This window comes from Ammospiza caudacuta, chromosome 6, assembly GCF_027887145.1.
Source record: "Ammospiza caudacuta isolate bAmmCau1 chromosome 6, bAmmCau1.pri, whole genome shotgun sequence".
Classification (NCBI taxonomy): domain Eukaryota; kingdom Metazoa; phylum Chordata; class Aves; order Passeriformes; family Passerellidae; genus Ammospiza; species Ammospiza caudacuta.
Window position 1 is genome coordinate 9693073 of NC_080598.1, and position 15689 is coordinate 9708761.

The following is a 15689-nucleotide window of genomic DNA, read 5'->3' on the forward strand; positions in this document are numbered from 1 at the left end:
ATATATAATGTACTTAATATACATAATGTATCTAATATATATAGATATATATCTAATATATATAGATATAATGCATCTAATATATAGATAATATAATATACATCTAATAAAGTGACATATAATATATATCTAATAACGTGACATTACAGAAAATAAATTCCATTTACAATGCCAAAGGCAATATGTTTAAATGATAGTATTGAAAAACAAGGCAAATTCAGTAAAAAATACTTCTTAAAATAGATTTAATGAATAAATAAATATATTATATAAAATCTATAAATAAGATATAAATATATAAATATATCACTAATAATATAGATGATCTATAAATATATTATTATTAATAATATATATCTAATATATTATATATAATGTCTAATATATAGAGATATAGATCTAATATATTATCTATATAAAGTATCTAATATATAATATAATATTTATATATAATAAAATTACATATAATATATATCTAATAACATGACATTACAGAAAATAAATTCCATTTCCAATGCCAAAGGCAATCTGTTTAAATGCTAGTACTGGTAAACAAGGCAAATTCAGTTAAAATACTTCTTAAAATAGACTTAATAAATAAATAGATTATATAAAAATCTATAAACAAGATATAAATATATAAATATATAGTTAATAATATAGATATTCTATAGGTAATCGATTATTAATAAAAATATATGTATCTAATATATATATATAATGTATCTAATATATATAGATATATATCTAATATATTATATGTAATTTATCTAATATATAGATGATGTAACATATATATATAATATAGATATTATAATATTTAATATATATCTAATATATAGATAATATATAATACATAAGATAATATATACATAATATAATTTTATCTTATATAGATAATATATATAATATATAGATTATAACATCAATAAATCTATAAATATAGACAAATCTATAAACAATAGATTTAATAATTAAATAAATAAATTTCAGTAAGAAAATTCCTTAAAACTCCTGTATCATAGCAATGTGTTCCTTCCCACTGTTCTTCATGAAACACTATTTCTCTTTTTTCATTCTGGAAAAGCAACACATACATTTTGGGGTTTTTTTGCAATGTTAAAAACCAAAACCTGATGCGGTTTTCAAGCACAGTGTGCGCCACTGAAGATGCTAACTCCTCAAGGCACCGTGACTCCACACAGCGTGGTCCCAGCGGCAGGGCTGCTCAGATGTGCCACGCAGGGTTTGCCAGGGCAGATCCCGGGGCCCAGGTGAGCAGTGAGCTCTGCACCCCTCCAGCCTCACCCAAGGGCTCTGGCAATGCCCTGGACACGCAGCTGCTGCAGGAGGGACTGGCCAGGGCTCTGCCACCTCCCCATGTCGCACAAGGAGACCGAGCCAGTCTCCTAAGCCCATTTTATGGTTTGCATCATGTCAAAGCAAAAGAAAACATTATTAAGGAGCAGCAAAATCTTGACCTCATGTTTCTGCTTAAGCAATCTCTATTGCTGCTGCAAATCCAAAATCCAAAACTGTTTTCACAACAGTGACTCAAACCTCTCATTTACGTGCCTGTTTAAATATCTCAAAGCTCTGTCATATTGTAAACTGTAACATCTTTTCCCTTCCTTTTTGACAAAACCAGATATTACACTGAAGAATTTTCTTTATTTTTTTCTCAGCAGGATGGATTTTCTGCTTAGCAGCACAGATTTTACATGAAGTAATTCATGGTTTTCAAAATATTAATTCTAGTGTTACATAGGTCCAGCACAAAGAAAGATGAATCAGAGACATTTTTTTCCTCCCATTCCTTTCCTTTTGTTATTGATTGCTCACAGTCTGGAAAGCATCAATTGCCAGCACAGCTGAAGAACCCCCTTGGCTGATGGAGTGGTCACCCCACAGTGCAGCCTCCTGTCACACCCCTCTGCACCCCATCTACAGCATCCCTTCTCCCTCCACACAGTGCTTTTGGAAACAGCACCAAAACATCAGCATTAGGTCCCAGAATGGGGTGGGGGAGTTTAATTCTGCACATGCTGAGCTCATGGTTACCTAAAACCAGGTATCTTGTTTAACCTTCCTAAAGTGAGGCAGCTGCAGTTGAGATGCACCCCCACTTTCCAGGCCCTGCAAATGAAACACATGCCAGCTACACTCACACTTTCTGCATTACAGACATCTGTCCAGCAGGAGCTACCAGCTAAATCTCTTCATGCTGGCCAGCAAACAGCTGGCAGCTGGCAGCACTTTCTGACTGCTGCCAACTTGGGATGAATTAGAAATGATGGCTTGGAGGCAAAATACTTTGTATACCACTGCAAACACCTTAAACTATCTCATTCTTGCATTTCTCTTGTTTCAGTTGCAGTGCCACTTGATGAAATGAATTTTAAAAAGTCAGGAGCATCAGTATAGGAAAGATAAAAGCCAGGAAAAATCCTCCCACATGTCTTGTTATCACACCACTGAGTGCGTGAGCCACTTGGGAAACTCTCAGGTGTTGACGTGTGTTCACACTGATCTGCTTGCAGACTATTTTTAATAGGCTTTTGGAGCATAGCTTTGAGGAGTTTTGCTCTTGCATATCTAATAATTTTCCAGCATAAAAGGAAAAGGAATGAAAAGAGGTCTGCAAAGAAAGCAAGAATGTCAAAACAGCAACCAATTCACCTGAAAATTAACCTTATGCACTACCCTTCATCTCCTGCTCCCTCACTACACTTCTCTTTATTCCCCCAAGGGGAAGTGAGAGGATTAAAAGTCTCAAAGGTGAAGGAATTCAAACTTAGATTCATTGCAAAAACAGCCCAGGTTGCTGCAACAAAAAATATGAGAATACCCAGAGATAAAAAGAAAATTCACTGCCTTTATGAAAATATTGCCATGAGAGAGTATCTCAAAAGGAGACTAACGACTTCAAGTGATGACTTGACTATAAATAGAAGAATTGAGAAAATCTGGCACTGGGTCGCTGCAGAAGTTCCAGAACCCAGGAAGAAAAAGCCTGAGCCTAACAAAGGAAGCAGAAGTAAAAAAAAAAAAAAAAAAAAAACCAAAAAAGATCTGTCTCTTCAAACTTTGTTCATTTATTTGTCTTTGCAATCTTTAGGGGTTACATTTTCCATAAACCCTTTCAGCATTTCAGATTTTCTTTTACCTTTGCAGTATTAGCCTTTCACTAATACATGCATTTTCTTTAGAGAGAACAATATTGAGAGGTCAAAACTGGCAACAGAATTTTCTTATTAAAGCCTGTAGGGCAACACTAAATCTGTTGCTCTGGACCAAAGTGCTACAAATACTTGTAAAAGGTTAGGAATTCATCACAAAAAGCTTTGGGTTTTTACTTAATATTGTTAGAGTAAAATCCATAAAGCACACAGTGGTATATATCAGCTCAGCTGTAATGGAGCTCAAATTGTGATTCATGTGTATGGATTGCTTGTCGCATTTGAAATATTAAAGCTCATCTTCTACTGGTCTTTGGAGGTGACAAAAATACATGATTTATGCTTCTCTCTAGGCTGGTGAAGTAGTTTGTTTTTCTTTTAAAAAGGTATACTTATGGTCTTTAAAATGAGACTTGACACAGCATAATTATCACGCTCATATCAGCAGCTTCCACCTCCATCAGCTCACACTCTGCACCAACAGAGACACTTGGGCTGCAGCTTTCAGCAAGGTCTGGGCTGGCCTGGCAAGGGGCTGGGACACCCCTGGGCTCAGTGTCTCCTCAGCAGCCAGTGAAACAGGGCTCACCATCAGTGCAGAGCTCTCCTTACACACCCTGTAGCTAATTAGCCATCTCCATGACCCTGCTGCAATAAACAGAGAACGTGAGCTCAGAGGCAATAATAAATGAAAATGCCTGTCACTGGTTGTGCCAGGGCACTCTGCAGTGCTGTGAGCACACTGGGATATAAAACACAAGGACACTATCTCAGAGGAGCTGCCTGCTCAGCACCTGACAGGTGAGCACCTCATACCAACCAACAAAACCAGGTGGGAGGGGAAGGCAATACAAATGGTGTTCAACCATGGAAACCAAGCAAAGAGGTTTTCTCATCTGCAAATGTACTTCACTAACTGTCCAAACCACTTAACTCTCTCTATGCTTGATTTAGAATCCTATTATTACATATCTGTAATGTTTAAATATGACAACAAGACACCAGATCTCAACTAGAGCATCTCTCTACTGTTTGTCCTCCCCAATAGTCACATCAAACCAAACTAATTTCAGCTGTAAAGAATTTCATCCAATACCTATGGATGGCAATGGGAGTTTTGTCCATTCAGCCCAAGGTGAAATGGAATTATTGTTTTTTAAACTGTTAGTCCTGTAATAACCATAGGGAAAAATTTTGAAACAAAGCACTGTCTGCCTCTGGAATTGTACACCACTCTTTCCATGCACTTAACAATAATCCTTTTACACACCAGTTTTGTCTTCACCTGTTGTCTGGGGCTTCCTTTTCAGTTTAACTACTGAAAGACAGTAACATATAAATCAAAACAAAATGAAACAAACTATGAAGTGTTCTAGAGCAGCAACAGATTATGTTTTTTATCATAATCAATTATTCTATTTGCAGCTATCTCCCAGTTACTCACTTTACAGCTGGGGACTATACCAAACAAAATTAGAATTTTTGGGAACTCTGTAGGGAAGCAAAGGCAGAAAATCAAAAACAGGGAAAAAAACCCCAGCTTTGCAGAAAGCTCTGATGTCTGATTCATGATTATTAATGTGGGGGAAGATTCCCCTCCCCTCTTTTGATTCCAGCCAGCACTATGAGTTGACTTGAATAGTATTAGACCTGGTCTACATAATCAGAGTTTTTAAAAATATGAAACCAAACAGTGTTACTATTTAAGTAATGTCAAACCTTAAAGTATGTTCACAAGCTGACGGAATCATATCAATGAAGTGTCCAAAACAGCAGAGCACAGCAGTACTGGAGCACGAGACAGGTCCTAAAATTTCAGCCACCCTGTGCTTATGCTAAAATGAACACATGCCATTTTCACTGCACTAAGCTGCTCCTTGGTCATTATACCTGCTGGCTCTCCAGATTCTCCCTGATCCTGCCCTCCCTGCTCTCCTTTCCACTGTCAAACTCACTTGACTTCAGCTCCACTTCCCTTTCTATTTTCCCTTTTCATCCTGCCTCTGCCTGTCTCCTTTCTCACACATCCCATGCATCTAACATACCCCACACCTGGTTTTTATCTTTAGCACAGACTTGGTTTCCCAAATTGTGCCCCAGACCCCTCAGCGAGCCATAAAGCAGCAGACACAGCAGTTCCCCATGGGCTGGCAGCAGCTCAGCCTCCCCCAGTGCCTGAGTAAGAAGAGACTCATTACTGGCAGCAAATGTTTAGGCTAGCCTTAAACCTTTTACCAACAACTGTTTAGCAGCTTCCTTGGTAGCAATCCATCTCCTCCAAGGCAGGGCAGCAGTACAACTCTGCTCGGGGATGGAGCTGCTGCCCATTCAGAGGCAGGCCGAGAGCCCAAGAGAAGAGCAGATGAGCCAAAGAAAAATGTCCCTTTCAACAAGGCTGAGAAATATTAGCCTAATGTCATTAAGGAACTAACTAGTGAAAAATGCATTCATAAATTAGGGCTGGTGCAGCATCACCTGGGAATCCAAAGGCAATAGAATAACTATCAATATAATAATATCAGGAAGCATTATCACTTTGACTTTTAGAGCATCATTAAAAGGGTGCAGCCTCTTCCTCTGCACACAGCAGAAAAGTGCTTTCCATTGATGTACCCACTTTATGATCAGAGTATCAATATTCCAAATCTGCTTTCTCTCTAACTGCTGCTCTAGGGATGGAAACTGTACAACTATCAGGTTAAACAACTAAAAAAATAAATATTTTAAAGCACACATTCATGTGCAAATCACACTTGAACAGTCACACTTTCCAGTGCAGACCAGTGCCAAAAAAACCATTCCCCCAAAAAAGAAGGACAAAAATAAAAATTCAGGTAAAGGTTTCTGGGTTTTATTTCAACAGTATTAAGCTTAAATACTTTCACCATCCACACTCAAGGAAGCAATTGATTATTCTCAAAAAGAGATCACAACATTTTGCTACCTGTGTCTCAGCTACAGTAGTGAACAGCCCAGGAACATGGGTGTTTCCTAAAATCTGTCCAAGGGAAGCGTTAGATGTCAAAATATTGCCTAGGTACAACACAATCCCTACTCCATCCTTGTTATTGCTTACAATAATACACAATTCATCAGCCTCTTTGCTTGAGGTTATGATTTCTTTGCTGAAAAAATGAACATTTTTAAAAAATTGATTTGCATAACCTGAATCTGCAGTGATCTGACCAATTCCCTGACTCTCTGGAATTCTCTGGAATCAGAGAATTCCATTTATAGTCTTTTTTGGTCATCATTCCTCAAAACAACACAATCCTATCTTGAAGGGCAGCACTCAACCCTTTAAAAACCTTGCTGTTCAGACAAGCCAGTGTCCCTCTCAGCAACTAGTTTTTTCCTTTTATTACACTACTAAATTCTGCCCCTCTCTAAGGAAAACTGAAAATTTGCAGCTCCACTCTCCTTTGTGCTTTCCATCATTACACTAGAAAATTATGTGCACTGGTTTGGTGGCATGGTCCCAAAGAACCTTGAGATCTCTTAGGATAAAACCAGTTTATTTAAATTGAAGCTCTCCTAAAAGATCATTTCAATCAGTTCAAAAGCTGCCATTGATGTGTTAATGCCAAAGAAAAGATAAGTGATGTGGTGTTGTTTTTAACATAAAGGAACTGTTTTCTTAACCCTAAGTGCATTCATTTGATAAATACATTAATAGAAAATGTTCACAGACTTAATACTTTCTTTAAAATGTTTGCAGCTATAGCTCTTAGGGATGGTTGATAATTTATTCATAAGGTATCTCTGACAGTTGCAAATAAGTTATTTTAAAAAATAGGCAGCCAGAATTCACATATGATAACACAGCTTAAGAGAATGCAGATTAAAAATAATCACAGAAAGCAGAATGAAACATTTGGGGAAACAGGTTTTGGCTAACAGCAGCAGCTCAGTCATTCGCTCCAACATGCCAAAGCAACTAGGAAAAACAAGTCAAAATTCTGCTTGTTCTGCTGTAGCAGCTGCTGTGATGTTTAGAACTAAGTGAAGTTTAAAAAGATTGCTTTATCTGGGATTACTCAAGCCTTTTCATTTTTTCCTTCTAATTACTCTTTGAAACTACACTGATATTTTTGTTTAGAATGCACAGCAGCAGAACAGGCTACTAAGAAGTGTGCCTGAGTGGGTGTAAGGATTTTTCTTTAAAGACACTGCTGGATTTGCTCTTCCCCTCAGTGGCCTATGAGAGACCAAGCAAGCCCTTTCTCATTTTGGGGTCTGCCTGGCCAGCAGCACTCAGGACTTTTACCCAAGGCAGTGCCACCTTCCTTCCCTGCTCTCCAGCTGCTCCCTGGCCCCTTGCACTCCATCAAGGCAGATCAGTGATGCCTCTGAGGACACTGCTGGGAGGGATTCTTGGATTCTGAGGAACACTCATTGCATCCTCTCATGGACATTATGGCAGACATGCTCTTTAACACCCCCAGGTGTTTGAACATACTCAGGAATACCAGCAGCTACTTGAAGTAAGAATTTTGTATTTCAGGGAAACGACCTGGTGTCCTTCAGAAAGGAAAAAAAAAAGACAATGATGACTGCTGCCTCTTGAACTGCATTAAGTGCTCTGAAAAGAGCAAGATGTAATGACATGTAGCCTGGGAGAAATACTGAGAAACTGCTTCATTCTGAGCCTTCAAACTGACAGGGTGGGCTTAGATTGGACATTGGGAAGAAATTCTTCCATGTGAGGGTGGTGAGGCAAGAGCAGCACACCCAGAGGAGTCGTGGTGCCCCGTCCCTGGAGGTGCTCTAGCGGAAGGTGTCCTTTCCTGTGACCATGTTCACAGGGATCTTAGGAAGAGGGAAGAGATGAGGATCTGACTCCATGTTCAGAAGGCTTGATTTATTATTTTATTATATATATTACATTAAAACTATACTAAAAAAATAGAAGAAAAAGTTTATCTCAGAAACCTAGCTAAGTTAAGAATAGAAAGGAATGAATAGCAAAGATTTGTGATTGGGACAGAGAGTCCAAGCCAGCTGACTGTGGTTGGCCATTAATTACAAACAACCACATAAGACCAGTCACAGATGCACCTGTTGCATTCCACAGCAGCAGATAATCATTGTTCACATTGTGTTCCTGAGGGCTCTCAGCTTCTCAGGAGAAAAAATCCTAAGGAAAGGATTTTCATGAAAGGATGTCTGTGACACTTTGCCATGGCAGGGCAGCTGGAAATAGGTGCTCTGTGAGGCCCCTTCCATCCCAAACCATTCTGTGACCCTTTGCAACTTCTGCTGCTCATTACAACCAGACCACTTGAACTAAAGTGGAGGTAATCCCCTATAATCCCCTATAATCCCACTGGGGCTGGCCCTACAGGAGCTGGTGGGAGTCAGAACTTTGCAGGAGAAGCTGTTTGCTCTTTGTAGAGATTTCGGGGGTCACATGAAATACAGCAGTGGCTGTATCTCCAAGAACTGCACTACACCCTAGACCTGCAGAGATCTGGGATCTCTCTCCCCACAGTCAGAGCCATGGTCCTGGCAATAGTGCCAAGCACTGTGCAGCAGGGGACAGCTAAATTCAGTGAAAGGTAAGAGAGAAGCTCAGAAAAAGAATGCCATTCAAATAGAATGCATTTTGAAAGCTTCTCTCATAAAAATATTGAATGAGAAATAAACCCATGTAGCTGTAAGTCTCATAATGATGTTAGGGTTTTTTTCATACATATTTTATCTTAAAACGGCTCGAAAATTGCTGTTCTTTTTATTATTTTTATGAAAGATATTGTGTTCAATATTTCACATTGTAAATGCTTTCATCCATCAGCCATACTTTTCCAAAGTTAGTAAATAATCATACTTAGACATGTTATCTTTTTTAGAAGAGAAGTTTTCTTAAGGCTACTCTGCAAGTGCTAATTTAGGAATAAATAAACATTTCTACAAATGTGATAAACAAAATGTTGGTGTTCCTAAGCGTCATCCTTGTAGGTATAATAAATGCTTGCATAGGCATTGTGACATGTAGCCAATAAAGAAAATATTGCTTAAATTCACCATAATAATCACATTTGGCAGTGCAACAGAAATTAAACAGCACAGAAAACATCAGAAACCACTGGCTTTCCCTGTCCTGCCTCAGGTATGGTGTATATCTTTTCTAGAAAGCAGGAGATGTTTTGGGAATCTCCCAGCAGCTGAGGAGAAGATAGTGGGGGAAAAAAGGCTTATCACACAAATCCTTTCCCCCCAAGATGGTTTGGTAAGGCAAACAGTAAATGGTGAGCTATCCTGTCACCCTCTGCCAGCACAGCATATCTCTGGGCAGCTGCAGGCTTTGGGGCTTGCTATCAGGGTTTGCCATCAGCTGCAGGCTTTGGGGCTTGCTATCAGGATTTGCCATCAGCTGCAAGCTTTGGGGTTTGCTATCAGGGGCAAGTTTTGGGGTTTGCAATCTGCTGCAAGCTTTGGGGTTTGCAATCAGGATTTGGACACCTCCCCACCACCCCCCTGCTGAAACCTGGACCAACGGCAGGCTCTGATCTGAGCCTGTTCCCTCACAAACCCATGCAGACCAGCAAATATGTCAATATGTGGGAAGCCCCTTCCCTTACAGAAGTGGTGCTCACAATTTGCTTCCCTGGGACACAGAGGGACCTAATTGCTTTCCCCTGGCTAGAACCCAGGACAGAAACCTCACCAAATTACCCCAGGGAAAGAGGTGGGAAGAGTTATATGTAATAAATCTAACTGGACTACTCTCCCTCAGTAGTACTCTCCCTTAGTACCACTCTTTCACCCATTTTTCTTCTTCAAAGGCTCTTAATGCACAAAAATTCATTCTAAACCAAACTACTGCATGCTTAGCTGTAAGAGTCACCATTACATAAGTCTACTGCAAATAAAAGGTTATGCTGCTACTGCTCACAAATATATTACTGCCCATTAGAAAACAAAGCAAAATAATCACCTCCTCCTCAGGAAAATAGCTCTGTTCCCTAGAATGACTGCTCCTTCTTTACTACATAAATGTACTCCCAAAGCCAGGCTTGCTTTAGCTTTGATTTCACTTTTGAAGGAAACTCCTGGATCTCAGCAAGCACTGATGAAACAAATTCTGCTATCCAAAAAGGCATGCAGGATTTCTGTAACAGATTCACCTCCTTATTTAGTGTTATTTTTTAATCTTTCCAAACACTCTGAGAGATACCAGTGGATGCTTACACAGAGGGAGGGTGGAAGGGAAGAGATGAGGGTCTGTTTTTTTTCTAATCTTCCATTTACCTGTATTAGCCAAGCAGTACAATACATTGGAATAACTCCATCCATTTTCATTCAGCTCATACCTTACCTTTTCAACCCCCTCCATCTTATTTTACTAATGGCTGGGGTTGAACAATGGATTATTATTTCAAAATGAGCAATTCTTTCTTCATGCCACTATACTGAGAGTGATTATCCTAAATATCTCATTCCATCAGCATGTATCTTATGCCACCATCAACCATTTTTCTTTCACTCTCTATTTTTTGCCCAATACTCTTAGCCAGTTTTTCTCCTTCTATATACATCCTGCCATATTGACTGGCTTACTCTTTCAAATCCACACAGATGCTATCTTCAAATGATAAATTGGAGAAGGCTGCCCATGTAATTGATCTAGAATCCCTGTGCCCACAGCAACATTTTATTGTGGCATTTTGAAGGATGCTGTAGCTCTCTGAAAAATTAAATGCTTATGAAAACTGCATGGAGCTTTTTTGGGGTGGTGTCTTTATCATGCTTGAAAAAAGCCCCTGGACAACTACTAGTCTAGTATTTTATAATGGCTTTAGGTATATACTGTTATAATAAATGAGACAGATAATATGTTAGTAGCAAAAATCATTTCAAATGAATACTCCACAATTTTGCACTGAAGTAATTTTTTCACTCAAGGACTATTTGTGCAGAACAATATTGTCCCACGCTGCCAAGCACCAACTGTGCCCTATCTTCTCTATTTATGGCCTTCATTTTCCTAATCATTCTCTTAACATCTTTTCAGCAATTCATTATTCAGCTGTTTCCATCACATCTTGTTCCCCTATCCAGCTCTGCTAAAAAATCCATGAGGAAGCACTGAAGTGGCAGAGTCATCATCACCACTGCTGAACTGGCAGCACTGCCTCCTCACTGCCACATCATTCTAACCAGGTGCTTCCACATGATAGAGGATTTACTGGTTTATTTTCATGGCTCCAGATTACTCCCTGTTCATCAGGTTCCACAGAGGATAGAGACTAATATCATATTCAGATAAGGAAATTATGGATCATTGCAAAACAGTTCCTTTCCAGGATCCCTCAGAGCCATGCTAAACACGTTTCAGTGTTCCACATCCTTGCTATGCAATCTAGTGTTATTGTCTGTGCCTTTTTAAATTTAATTTCATCTATAATGTAAAAATAAACAATGAAACATCAGCAGAATAAAACCACCTAATTTTAGATATTATAAATATTTTTCCCTTATAAACACAATCCTAATTGACATAAGTGAAAAGTGCAAGATGGATCTCTCATCAGCAAATATGATAATCAGGTGTGATTTATAGCACTGGTTACTAAAAGAGGCATTTCTGGTCTGGAGACTGCAACAGTACTGCATTCCTTAGGCATAACCTGGGGTGAAACAAGTAGGAGGGGGTGGGGGGGAATCCAACAGCTGATCATAAAAATATTCTTTACCTGCAACCTAAAGTCCTGCCTCAACACTTAGGATTAATTTTATTTTAATTGCTTTGCTTTTGGCTATGAAATTGAACTGGTAATTTAATGCTTTCCCCTTTGCTAACATTGTCACAGGCTTAGCTGCAGTTAAAAAAAGAAGAAATTGGAACACTCACGTCCTTAATATTTCATTTTTAGTAACTCTTCATCTAAATTACTACATAGCCCATCATCACAGGGTGTTTTACAATCCATGTTTTAGATACATTTCCTTTCTCAGTGTCAGCTGCTGAGGAATACACTCACAGGTTCCCTTGGGTTCCACCAAGGCAAGTGATCAGAGCACCAAGAAAGGCTGGAGCAGAGGGGTGCAGAGCCAGTCACTGTGAGGGATGTGCAGCTCCCTCCATGCTGTAATGGACACCTTGGAGGGGCACCTGCCCTCCTGCAAACAGCTTCCTGAGCCTTCAGAAGCAGGGTTTAATCTGCAGGACACAGCACACCTTTGGGAGTAGAGGTTGGGAACAGAGGCAGCATTAAGTTGCTAATTGGAATGTGAATTACTATTTTATTGCCAGCATCATTACATAAATTTCAGAGCATGTTATCAGCAATAAGACTCAATTCCAGTATGGCCATGGCTGGCTTTTACCAAAAGTTCTTCCAAAATCCAGTAAAATTCTCTGTGAAATACAGGACTGCACAGCAGGGCAGTGCCAAAGGCATACTTTAACATAGGTTAAAGTAATCCCAGGGAAGGTTAGCAGAAAGCCCAGAAATTAATAATTAATTGTTGAAAGCCCAGAAAATGGGCTTTGAACCAACCTACTGAATAGCCTGTGTGTGTGTGTACTTATTTGTACACTGCAGAGGAAGGTGAATCAACAAAGATCTCACCCTGAATGAAGAGAAAGAAAAGGAGGGTTGAATGAGCATTACTCATTCCAATTGCTGTGTTCTGACTCAAATTTTTATGCTAGATTAAACTTTATTTAATAGCAAAATAGTAACTCTTAAATTGCTGTTGATGAAACCTTCATGTATTTTATCTCTGCAGAGAACCATTATAAAAACCATGTGAGATCCCATTATCAATATAAAGATGGAAACTTCTATAGATATCTAATGCATTTTCACCATCTTGATTAAGAAGCAAATTCTGGCCTGATTTCATTGGTAATTCTACATTAGTTGTAAATAAATGATAAAAAAAAAAATAAAGACAGCAAAACTAGACAAGCTGTGGATAGAAAGTCAATACCAAAATCAATACAAAATACTCCTCATCCCAATGGTTTCCAGTGCTTTCACCTCCCTCCACATGTATTTCAAGCTATTGTTGAGTTTTTATTAACAGCAATGTAACCTCACCACATTGTGGCACACAGCACAAGGTCACCCACAGAGTACACACAGAGTAAAGCCAGACAGGGTGCCATGAAAACACATTCCCACTGCTGGGGACTTCGACAAACATGAAGGGATAATTGTCAAAGCAAACCTACTCCACAGCATTCATGAGATTATATAATAAAGACCCTACTTTGAAGAGTCTCTGAGATTTTTCCTGCACCAAATTCTAATTTTTGTAAATGAAAAAGGTACTGAGAACACAAATCTCTCGTCAATGCAAATCAATGCCTACACCAGCATAAAAGAGGAAATATGAATTTGTAGCTGCCAAGTGCAGAAGAGAGCTAGCAGGCACTGGAGGGACCTGGTCCCCCAACACACCCAGTTGCTGCAGAGTACTACATGAAGCTTAAATCCCAGACAAAAATGTGTTTTAAAAAGTAACTAAGACTTCCTACTTTAGTACATTAAGGCACGCTGTTCCACCAACCTGTGCTCTGTGCACGTGTCCCTATCCTGAATTTTGCTTTCCTCCACAGCATCAAGCAAATAATCACCTCCAGAAAGGCAATGACCACAAAAACCTCCACTTTACCCACAAGAGGAATAACAGAACTTCTAGGATTGCTGCAAACAGGAGTGAGGGGAGAAGCCACTCCCTCTATTTCCCTCCTTATGATGGATGTCTGTCCTTTGACGGAAAGCAAAGGGAGCATCTCAAAAAAGGTTCAGACTAACAATGCTGACAAGTAAAAGACATTTCCATAATGTTGGGAAAAGAAGAGATGAAACTGAGCTTAAGAGGGAAGTAAGGGCCTGGATGTTAACATACACATACACGTTAGAGAACAACATGGACAGGCTAGAGCTGCTGCTGATGGGCTGGAACACAAGACCAAGATGACTGTAAAACTGAAAGGAGAAAAGCACAGAACATTAATTTTCTGTTGCTGTCAAGGCGGTCACGACACAAAGCAGAGACCATAAGCAGTCTCAGATGGCAACTCTTTATTATTGAGCATAACTAACTTTTTATACACTTTCTAATTGTTTATACTTCTTCTACTCTATTAGCCACAATAAGTCAACATAACATTATTAGTAAAAAGTTACAGTAACTTCAACTAACTTTCTAAAACTACTTCGTCTAACTACAAAGTTCTCTTATCTTTCTTCTCTGTCTCCTGAATTACAGCCTTAAAAAACCTCTTTATCAACTTCTTGCTTCTCAGCTTCTTCTCACTCCTTTACCTAACAAGCCTGCCCTTAGCCTTTTCCACACTTTTCCACAACAGTCAAAACCCTTGTATCACATTCAAGGTGGTCATCCTTCTCAAAACAAACAGAACAGCTCCTTCTGCTGAGAAAGTACAGGAAGGGAATTTGAGAATTTACGCCACTGTCACGTGTACCGCATGCCTCTGTCCAGAAAAGAAACCCTCATTTCACTGTACTGAGTTTTGGCAGCAGGGGGTAGACTCTGTGACAAGATGCCAGAATCAGCCCCCATATTCATGGAGCCAAGGCCTGCCAGCTGCAGGACAGACCCATCACTGACCCAAGCTGAGCCCATCACCAACACCAGCAGCACCTCTGTGAGAGTGTCCTTAAGAAAGGGTAAAAACCTTGCACGAGAGCAGTTGGCAGAGAGGACTGAGAACATGTGAGGGGAACAGCCCTGCAGACACCCAGGGCAGGGTGAAGGAGGGGCAGGAGCTGCTGCAGGAGCTGGAGCTGAGATTCCCCTGCAGCCCCTGGTGAGGCAGCTGTGACCCTGCAGCCCAGGGAGGGCACAGGGATGCACAGACCCACCTGCAGCCCAGGGAGGGCACAGGGATGCACAGACCCACCTGCAGCCCAGGGAGGGCACAGGGATGCACAGACCAACCTGCAGCCCATGCAGGGAGGGCACAGGGATGCACAGACCCACCTGCAGCCCATGCAGGGCACTCACAGGAGAACATGTGGATATGCCCTAGAGGAAGCTGTGACTTTATGAACACCCAGCAATGGGGCAGGCTCCTGCTGGGAGCTGTCCCCCCATGGAGAGGAGCCCACACTGGAGCAGGTTTGGTGGCAGGACCTGTGACCCCACAGAAGGGGCCCACACTGAAGCAGCTCACAAGGAACTGCAGCCCATTGGAACAGTTCTCACCTGCAGAAAGGGCCCCATGCTGGAGCAGGGGAGGAGTGTGAGGAGGAAAGAATAGCAGAAACAAAGTGTTATAGACTGAGGATAACTCCCATTCCACATCCTCCTCTATTGCCTGGGGCAAGCAGGTAGAAGAACCAGGAGCAAAGTTCAGACTGGGAAAGGGGAGGCTGGAGAGATTTAAATTGGTTCTTATTTTTTTATTGTCCTACTCTGATTTGATTTGCTGTAAATTAAATTTATTTCCTCAAGTCGAGTCTGTTTTGCCTATGATGTTAATTGCTGAGTGATATCTCCATGTCCTTACCTTGACCCATGAGCCTTTTG

At 40.1% G+C, this 15689-nt stretch overlaps 1 protein-coding gene across 3 annotated transcripts in view; it reads right to left on the minus strand.

Annotated features, from left to right (window-relative positions):
- Positions 1 to 15689, minus strand: part of NELL1 (neural EGFL like 1) — a 279798-nt gene that overhangs the window by 141110 nt on the left and 122999 nt on the right. The gene's annotated exons all lie outside the window — the stretch shown is intronic.